We start from the raw sequence: 10,565 nt of genomic DNA, 5'->3' as shown, positions 1-10,565 counted from the left end.
CTATTTAAATCAAAATCATTATTTTTCCGACGCCTGATTTCTTTTTGATTATAGCAAATGCGTTTTTCTAAGGTACATAAACTTTTCGGATTGACTATACAGCCAATACATCCTTAAGAATGATCGAGCAAACGAAAACGGTTAAACGAAATTATATTATTTTCATTAGAATTTAATCTAGTAGACGTTAGGGTCGGGTTAATCGGGCTAGGTTTCCACTGGCAGAACGAGCCGGTGGGAATGGTGCAACGATTTTGCAGTTGCCGACGAAAATACACCTTGCCTTAATCGTTTAGCTGTCCAAGCCAAATCCAAGACAAACCATTAGCGAGAGACCTCTGGGTAATTGGTATGAATAATTTTTTTGTCGAATCAAGGGTAAGACAGTTAATTAGGAACCGTGGAACAAAACGTTCTCATCTTTTTATCAACGCGTATGGAGCAGAACTGGAGCCCGGTGGAACGCGAGTTGAATTTTTACAACGGCCCGCTCTGGTTTCGCGATGCAGTTGTTCCCGGCCATTTTCTCTGCCCTTATGTAGGCGGTCGTGAAAGTGTTAACACTTATTTTCTGGGCCGTGTCCAACGGCGTGTTAATACGCTAGTTACTCGGCATCGTGCGTTACTCGACTGCCTCGAACCCCGTAGGAATTATCGATGAACTATTAATACGGTTTCCGAAATAGGAAATAATATTACTTTCTTGGTCGACGCAAGTGTTATAAGTATACACATTATTATGTCAGATCCTAACTTTAAGAGAGGATCGTTAAATATTTTGCGAGCTCTCGTCTTGTAAAAATGTTCGACGCGCGCCAGATGGGATTTCCGGTGTCTGACGACCGTGGCACTCGCGTTGAGAGCCGCAGAGTGAAACGGCCGCAGACAGCGCCTTAAGCTTTTTTTCATCGGGAGGCTGACCCACTTGCGCCGGGTGGTAGTGGCCTCTCTATAACGTCGTGTAAATTGTTCAGAGAATTCGCTAAGTTTTCGGCATGCGAAACGCCGCGAGCCTTACCGGCGAGAATTTACGGACTACGGCTATGCCGTAAGAGCTTCGACGAGAGCCGCGAGCCGGTGCGCTCGAATTTACGAAAAATCGATACCGATGAAGGGAACCGAGTTAGCGTTTTCTTCGCCGGTAAATTTCCTCCGACGAGAGCGTTATCGATCGTACGGCCACGTCTGTCTGCGAGAACTTTACGGTCTTTGATACGCTTCCGAGCTCCTTACTAAGAAGATGGAACACTCCTTGTAATTCCTTGGAATTAAATAATCAGAAAGCTGACTAGGATAATTAACCCAGTCTCGTTGTACGCACTACGTCCTTCCTTAATCAAACAGAGAAGACAGTTAAAGTAAGAAATAATTAAATCTTTATAGTATTTGAAAAATGAACCGACTGTAATTTGACTCGTGACGGTGGAAGTATTTTTACCTGGTTCACTATTTTTCCTCTTTGGTGGCACGGTAGATTGATTGATACGTTCCCTGCGAAATGTCTGGGTTCGTTTTAATTTGAACGATGACGGTTAAAATCGATCCCGTCTGGCGGAAGAGTCGAACGATTTGAAAGCTTTAATGGAATTCCTGTTTCGTGGAAAACGCGCGCGGGATGAAAACTAATACCGTTGCGAAGAGTTTTCTTTTATCGAATATCTGATTTCAACAGGGAGAAACGCAGGCGTCCTTTTGTCCCTCAACTCGGGGTGACTGTGACGCTGTACCAAAAATTTTAAGTGGATTAAGAAGAAGGGACGGCGATTTTTCATCTCTTTATCCGCGACTCGTGTTGCGACAAATCGATTGGTGAGAAAAACTAGGCGGTCCTCCAGGGTCGAGTAGCGCTCAACCTACTTTTTCCGCAGGCAAGAAAACCTAGGCACGGAAATCGACGACGAAATCCGGCTTCCGTTTACACCGAGCGTTCCCCGTTTTTCCGCGACTCATGCGGATCATGCGGATCATCTAGTCGACTGCGAACTTTGTAATAGGTGTCGAATCGAACGTATCATTAGATCGGTGCAAAGATAATTGCGATCTTTGATACTCTTACCATATGTGAAAACAAATTATGCAACGTAACAGGAGAATTAAATCGCAACAGCTTATTTCTAAATTGCCTCTGGCAGGCAGCAAAGCCTCGACCGTTACCGAGTGTTTATTTATTTAAATTTTTATCTCGTTCAAACGTTAAAGAAACCCGATAAGCGTTAAGTGAAATTGTCAGCACGCATATATCTCAAAGTCGGACGGTTGGTCGTCTAAGAAAAAGAAAAGAAACGCGTTAGCTGGAGTTATCTCTTGCAGATTGGAAAACAAGAGAACTGGTATTTCCGTTAAATCAATCGGTTCGGTCAGCTTCTTCGTCAATCAACGATTATTAAGAGAATTAAAACGTCCAACAAATCAACCGATCCAATCGTGACGCTACCAACAGCCGAGAAAACCATACCGATTACCCGTTCTTGATTCTTATTAATGAACGCGTTGACAGTCTTTAATCCTCTTCCGTTGGAAGCCGAACAAGCGTGCTGATCGCTGTAATTAACGACGAATCTTGAGAAAATATAAAGAGACAATGTAATCGAGAAGAAGAGATGCGAACGACCTCTATTTTTACTTCACGAGACACACGAACGATTCGACGATAACGAGGATAATTTATTTGGCTGACCGCATTGGGTGTAAACGGGAGTATTAACGTTAATCGGTCGTCGCTCTATTAACGCGGCATTACCGCGATGATTAATTACTCGAGATTATACAACAGCAGGTATTCCCTTCATTTCTAGGGCCGATCTCGTTCCATCGGAATTGCAAACCATTTATCGCGGTTTGTCAATCACGAGAAACAATTATAACGGACGTTGAGAAACTTGAATCGATCTCGTCTCGATAACAAACGGATTCGTTTGCGGGAAGAAAATGGACCCGGGACGGTTCTGTTTATCCGGCTCGGACGAAAATTGGAAACCCCGCTGCGGAAATGGAGGAACGGTTCCTCCTCGCGCGACGGAATCAACGGCCATTCAAGTTCATCGGTGGTCATTAAATTTTTACCGACGACGGAATAATTCCCGTCGAAAATATCGCCGTCGCGTTACACGCTCGAACGGAATCGCGAAAGACGCATGAATAATTCATTTTCATAATGAATCCAGAGCCGCTATTTATTATTGACTTCTCCTAGCGACGGTTTAATTAGCGCACGCGTTTTAATTGAACCGATTTAACGGTGAATTAGTGCATCTCTTTCGCACTGTTTATTATATCATTTTATTCCAGCCGTGTCCTTTGATACAGAAGCCTTCAAACGTAATTAAATCCAAACGTCAATCCTTATGTTCTTATATTATTCCTTTAATTCTTGATACTCTCACGTTTCCCTGAGTCTTCTCGCTTTCTTCTCATTTTCAACTTTAATTAAACTCTACTATTTCCTCCGGGTTTTATGTCAACTGAAACATCCTTCAACTTCGAATTAAAATACCTTCTACAATTTTGTAGAAAGTCAGAAATTCCAAGGCAATTGCTACCTGATCCGGTATTGTTCTGCAGGTCAGAAGTCCTGAGGATCTATCGATCACAGTTCGCAATATTTACCTGGCTTGGGTTCAACTCCAACAACGATTCCTTCTCCAAGAAGAACGGATTACAATCCTTGCTATGTTCGCAATATCTAATCTCGTCGAAGCACAACGGTCCTCAATCGAAATACGTTAGAACTGAAATTTCGTTTAATCATTAGAAAAACAGTAAATTATCGACGACAGGAAAATGCAATGATTCATCATATTTCATATAAAAAGAATTTCTAGCTAGATCTGAAGTTGGAAATTGCATTTAGATGAATACGTGCGAAAGGCAGCGACGCCATTTCGTTCGGATATGTTCGATACGCGATACTATACATATAGCGTTTGATAAGAGACCCAAGGATTCTATCCAGCTACTCGAGATTCTACGCCGTTACATAGAAGGATATTAGTCTTATGTGCGACTCGCCTCGCCGATTACTCAGCAATGATAAGATTGTTTATAAAATTCTTTCAAAAGGAACTCCTCTCTCTCTGAGTATATTGGAAATGGAACGCTTTAACTCTCGGGAAAAGGAATAAAATGAGCAGCAGCCTCTCAGAAACGGAATTTTCTTTGAGTGGTTACAAGTTGTCCTCTACTTTTTAGTAGTAGTCAAAATATTTAGTACGAACGTGTTCATCATTCACTATCATACAAGTTTTTCTATAAGAAATAAAAACGAAACGAAATTTGTTTGATTATATTGCTAAAGTTGTAGCAATATGAAAAATACGTGTATAGTTGATTACTATACAGAAGCTGTCTGTGTGGATAGTGTTAAAAACGAAATAGCTACGTGGCAGAATGTGAGGCATTCCATTTTCGCCGCGTAGATTTTATATCGCGATAAACAAGTTGGCGAAATGAATCGGTGCATTGTGCCCCATCCGCCATTGTTATAAACTCGTCGTTTCACGCTGTTGCGCTCGCAGCAAGTTTGATCGATTTACTTCTCGAGCTTATGCATAATTTTTGTCCTGCAACGATGCCGGATGATAAAAGTTGGAATTGACTTCTGGTTAAAAAACAACAAAAACCCGGAGCCGACGTAATAATTTTAACCGGTAGCGTATCGCGTTTTTATAAACGGGGAAATAAAAATTGCCCGCGTGGGAAGCTGGACGGGATTAACCGAGGAGAAAAGCCGAGGAGTCTGTTACATTAGTCACGTGTAAATCTACAGGATTATCCTTGCTGTCGTCAAAATTCTCTCGGACACTTTCGCCATTGCTAACAGACTCGCAATTAAGGTTTATCGCTTCTCCAAACGATGGTACATTCATTTCCAACATTCACTGACACAAACCTTTCTGCACATTATCCTCGGTCAGATGACTCATAATTGTACTGATTTTCTCCTTCGACAGATAACGATATCTCGAACGTGAATCGTTTCTCTTAATTACTTGTAGCTTGAATTAGGCTTACAAGAATTCGTCAATTCGTCAGAATGGTCATCGAATGCTTGGATAGTTTCAAAACATTCGAGAGTTAAACTCAGGTAAACCCGAGGGCTGATCTTAAAATATGACGGTGTGCAGGTAAACGAAAACGTACCTGTAGTACTTTGTCCGAAGAACAGCATTATTTACATATTTACGATTCCTCTTCATTTTAATTCTACTCATTTTATGGCGAACTTGAAATTCATATTTTTGGCAATATTTAATGTACAAATCTTTTGTCAAATAGCAGGAAAAGTGATCGTAATTTATGATGTGTCTCGCCTTTCGAGTGCGTTCAACGCCGCTGTAGTTGTAGTAAATATAAAGAAACAGTGGGAGGAAAGTGCGACAGAAACGGTGCTTAACCCTTTTAGTACCGAACGACGATATATCGTCGTTCAAATTTTCAACAAATAATGAAACACAATTCGTAACGTTTTATTCTCCCTTTATTTCCGAATATGCTGCTTTTTATATTTTGTAAATATCACTTCTACTTTCGTTTTTACGAGCATTTTCGCAAACCTCTGCAAATTCGCCGATTCGGCCCGGTATTCTTCGCTTATTGTTAGGTACGTTCTTCTCGCCGGTACTAAAAGGGTTAAATAGAAACTGGTTGCCCGATTTTAATAAAAATTCACGGTATTATCGGACGCTAAACCGAACGGGTGTTCGATTATGGGCGATAAGAGACGGAGCAAGCGGTGGAAAAATAAGATTACGGGCTCGTGGGAGGTGAATGTTTTCAGGGAAAACACGTCGAGCCGAAAATCTGTTGCTCGTGAACGCCGGTATCCTTAACGCATCGAGAACGACCACCGTTATTCTCTATTTGCTTAATGAGTCGAGGACGGCGGTGAAAAATGGCGTCTAATCGGCTTCTGAATTCTGATTCCGTGCGCGTTACGTAAACTGGCTGGCTATCAATCTCGTGGGCACCCGTAGCAACTTTTCCATCGGGACGAGTACCGTTTCACTGGTTTAGGAAAAAACGAGCCAAAGGAATTTCCACGTCGAGCATCGTTATCCTACGGTCCAACTTCGAGCGCGGTTAGACCGCGTTAAAACTCGGCGTACCATTTTCCACGAACGGAACTTGGCTTTCAAACGAAGAGCTCTAGCCGGCTGGCTGCACGCACCGAGTCGACTACGGAATTTCCAGGCCCTCGTTTTAAATATTCATTTTCCCCGATGTCTGGCGTAACAGATATTATCGCGATCGTCGATTACCATCGTTCGATCGGCTTCGCGGCGATCGTCAACCGCCGGGGAAGGGGGGGTGAGCGGGGAGGTAGGGTAATACGCGACGATCGCGACTATTTCACGCACGACTAACTGCTTTCCTTGAAGTTTCGTACCCGGGCTTCGGTGGATCGTAATTTCGAGAAATATATACGGGGTGAATTCCGTTCGAATTACCAATTTCCAGGCGTTTCATTTTCAACGAACGACCATGGACGACGGAGGAGACCCCGCCGCCGTGGAAACGCACACGTACACACTTAGGCTCGCGCGGCTCCACGCATACATATAACCGTACACGTACACGTACACGTATATAGGTAGGCAGGGACAGTCGTCTCACGGGCGAACGTGACACGTCGAGAAATCTATGGCTTCGATAGAGGTACAACGGGAAGACAGCCGGAAATGGGAAATGCGTCGGGCGAGAGGAATCGGAAACCCCTTTCCTCGTCGACGACTTTCCGTCGGCAACAGCCACCATATTAGCGTTGCCTCGAGTCGCCTTTATTGCGCAGCGACCACGTCGAAAAAACTAAAACGCCCCGCCAAACGCGTTCCCGTTTTCGTCGTCGAGGGAAATACAGATATCGGGGGAAACAGAAAAAAAGCTGGATTTGCGATAATTATACGAGTCGGGGAGCAACGGCTCCGTTAACGGTGCCGTTAAATTTCGTCGCTGCGATATGGGACGAGTTTCTCGGCCACGGATTTTCCAATCGATATCCCGATTTCGGGATTTCCTGCCCAGAAACGAGAGCCTCGGACCGTCTCCTTTAATCTACGATTACTATAAATATGTATACTGCCAGCGGGTCTGCGAAATATTTACAGATCGCCAAGGGCCGCGTTCCGTCGCGTCGGGAGGAAAAGGGACGGCACGGCGGCTAGCGACGGTGGACTATCGCGATAATAAATCACGATTTCGACTCATTTCCGGGGCGACCTTCGTACCATCTGCGGCAGATAAACAAGCACGGAGGGACCGTGTATCTCGGACACGATACACACGGGACTGATCGAGCGTCGGGTGTCGGTTTTCTTGGCCGAGATAAATAGAGACGAGAAGTACTTACAGCATCTTCTCGGTAGCCGAGCTAGCGAAGTACATCACTGTAGCGGCGGTAGAACAATAGTCACGGTCACAGTCACGTAAGCCTCCAAGAACCACGATCACAATCAAGGGAGCACTCATATCACTGTCACCAAGCCGCCCTGTCTGCTGATTTTTTCTCGGCAGTGGACGAAGCGTGAACGAGAGAGTCTAGCAGTCTCGCGCGCGTTAATGCGAAACAGAAAACAAATGCGGAGCCGTCCTCGTTCCCGGCTGCATCGTCCTTTAAAACAAGCGAGGATCGCGGAGCAACGGCGACGCGGGTGTCACTCGAATGTTCTCCTTCGTAAAGGGACAAACAAGACACGCACACACAGTTCCTCGACTCGCGAGAGCCACTGCCGTGATGGCAGAGCCGATTCTAGGAGAGAGCAACGCGCTCCTGGCTTGTACCAAATTTAACCTCGCTCGTAGTGATTCGATGCAGTCGAGTTTCTTGACTGAGCGGCCGAACGTCGCCGAGCCGTGCCCCGCAAGAGGACAGCGCCGCCAATTGCAGCCGTGGCGATCGCTAAAGTTACTAGCATTAAAGTCCTGATGTTTTCCCGAAATATTTGAATGAATTAAAAGTAGTTTGCTACGTGTAAATTGATACGTTGATACAATGACGATTTTCCTACTGACAGAAAATCCTGATTACTTTCAGAGAAAGATTGAACTGTCTACGATCTGCTAACAGGCTTCCTCAGGCAGTGAGCTCTCGATGTTCCGAACATGTTATACGAAATCGATGAAGTTTAAATGAACAGATTTATATCGGGATCGCGGAAAATTGATCGAATTAGGAATTTTTGTTATAAGTCATCAGTAAATAACCCAGGCATTGGTCAGCCACGAAAGTGGCGCGTATCCATTGGTCGGGTTTAATGGCGTGGCAGTCAGAGAACCGACGGAAGGGGAGACTACTTTTCAGCGTCGGAGCCGTCGGACTGCAACGGCGAAGCGGCTGGTCTCTCACGCAACTCCTAACCTGACAGTGCGTCCGACTCGATCGCGGTGCATCGATTTTACCTCCTTCGGAAATATCTATTCTGTTGACGAATTCATCGAATAGTTCGCCACCGCTTAACCACGTCTGGCCGCCGGCGGATCGCGACGCGACGCTGTTTTTCCTCGGTGTTCTCCGTCGGCTTTGTACGCTGCCAAACCAAGGACGCGGCGATGACAAGGAGCTGAGAGTTAACCGTGCCCATCGGTATCGTGCATGAGGTAGGAGCTTCGATGTGCCTGCTGTTTGTGTTGCATGGGAAAGCGGAAACGTGGAAAGCTTGGTGCTGGTCCATCGGCTCGGTCCTCACCCTGGCCCTGCTCTTAATCCTAGCAGCGATCCTCTATTCCAAACCGGCTGCAGTGTCATGATCTCATTTGTCAAATAAACTAACCTCGAAGTTTATGTGGAATTTTATGTTCATTTAATCGCACCATTTAAAATTTGTATGTCAATACGGATACGTCGTTGGAATTCGGCCAGTACATGTAAACAAATTCTGCATTAAAATGCTTAATGTACGTGTAGATTCTCTGTATCTGTTGGTTGTATCTTTTAAATATAGACCAGTTCGTGTGTACTCCGATAAGTGTACTTTTTTTTAATCACCGTCGATTATTATTAATGTCCATAAAGGAGCTGATAAATAACTGTGTAATCACGCATATGATTTGATACAAGAATTATTCAACGGGCGTGTGCTTATCTTCCCAGTAAATTGGTCGTAAAATCGACTACGAATTGTATTGACGATTCGTCGTATAATAAATTTGACTGTCTTTCGATTTTTCGCGCGATATTTGTAAACAGGAAGTGTATGATTCATCGTACCGGAACTCGAGCTCAGGGAAATGTATTTTTATATCATAATAAATTTTTATCACGTAATGAGAACGATTTTTAATTGCTTGTTGAATACCCGGCGCAGGTAGGATCATCGAAAACACTGCGTTTTACGGCCTCGCGTTGTACCGTTCCCCGTAAACCGGTTTCCCGTCGGCGTTCTAAGAACTCTATTGAGCTAACGATAAAATTATCCCATTCGACATTTTTACAAACAGCTCTCCTCGTTTTATGAACGTAGTTAAGAGCGCTAGACAAAACGTGTCATTGGATATACTGAACGCCACGTTAAATCTTATCCAGCTGATAGTCTGCGATTCTTAAGAATCGTATGAATTTTATCTCTCGTGACACGGATAAAATCGTCCCTCCAGGTTTGATTTTTTATCAAAATTCCCATACGCTCAAGCCGGTTTACATGTGTACGTACGTACGTGAAAGTAGGATCTATCGCGCGTGCTCGAGAGTGTCAGTGAACTCGGAACTCAGCCGCTAGGCTGCTCACACAATTCCATCCCTCGCACACTTTCTTCCGGCGCGCGCGTGTGTGCACGCCCGCCGGCAGGCCAGGGTATCATCGTCTCCCCGTACAAACATCCTCGGGTAATTCGCCCGGCCCGGCGTGGCAAGGACGAACTTCGCGGATGAGACGGATGTAATTTCCGCTGGCCCGATAAAAGCTCGACCTGTCGTAATTACCGGTGTCCAATTTCAGACGTTTCCCGAGGCGCGTGTATTTTTTTAGGGACTGCACGCACGTACATACAGATGGCCCATGGGATACCGGACCCACTTTGCACATAAAAGACGTGGCGCGTTCACGTATATAGGTCCAAGTAGTAGCGACACATAGAAAGTATTAAAAATAGATAAAGAACGTACACATTGAACAACATCTTCTATGTATGTGTAATCCAAGAACATTTTCTATGTTTGTAGTGGGCCTGGAATCTAGCAAGTATTTCGTACGCTTTTATCGATGTAGATGCTCTTTAGTGAGCGCATATTTTCATCGCACTTTGTCTCTGGTCTTGCATGTATTATCGTTCAGCTTTCTGTACATTTATGGCTGCGACGACCTTCTCGTTTCACCAATCATGCGGCACGAGTCCCTGGTTTATACGTAATAGTTTATCACCGATGGAAACTGCATAAATACTACAATGAATGTGTTAATACCTTGATTCTGCATTCACCAAACGCATTAAGCAATTCATTAATAATAAACAGGCAACGGTGACGTGATATAGTATCGTTTAAATAATCTCGTATCGATAATCGCGTTGCCTATCATAATTAATCGTATCGCTCAAGTTATTGTGAGTTAATAAATTAACAGGTTTTATTAGTC

At 44.3% G+C, this 10,565-nt stretch overlaps 1 protein-coding gene across 4 annotated transcripts in view; it reads left to right on the top strand.

The window, feature by feature from the left end:
- Positions 1-8,255: 8,255 nt before the first annotated feature.
- LOC108622661 (Golgi integral membrane protein 4) overlaps positions 8,256-10,565 on the top strand; it is a 13,338-nt gene continuing 11,028 nt past the window's right edge. For 3 of the 4 annotated variants that reach the window (XR_003388860.1, XM_018020695.2, XM_018020694.2), the window contains exon 1: positions 8,257-8,592. The gene's annotated coding sequence lies outside the window, so the exon portion shown is untranslated. Of the gene's footprint in view, positions 8,593-10,565 lie in introns of all 4 variants that reach the window. The other variant, XM_026811664.1, reaches the window with a different exon arrangement.

The sequence above is a fragment of the Ceratina calcarata genome, unplaced genomic scaffold (genome assembly GCF_001652005.2).
Source record: "Ceratina calcarata isolate Rehan_Ccalc_2016 unplaced genomic scaffold, ASM165200v1 scaffold233, whole genome shotgun sequence".
In the NCBI taxonomy this organism is placed as follows: domain Eukaryota; kingdom Metazoa; phylum Arthropoda; class Insecta; order Hymenoptera; family Apidae; genus Ceratina; species Ceratina calcarata.
This window is presented reverse-complemented; position numbering and strand designations above follow the sequence as displayed.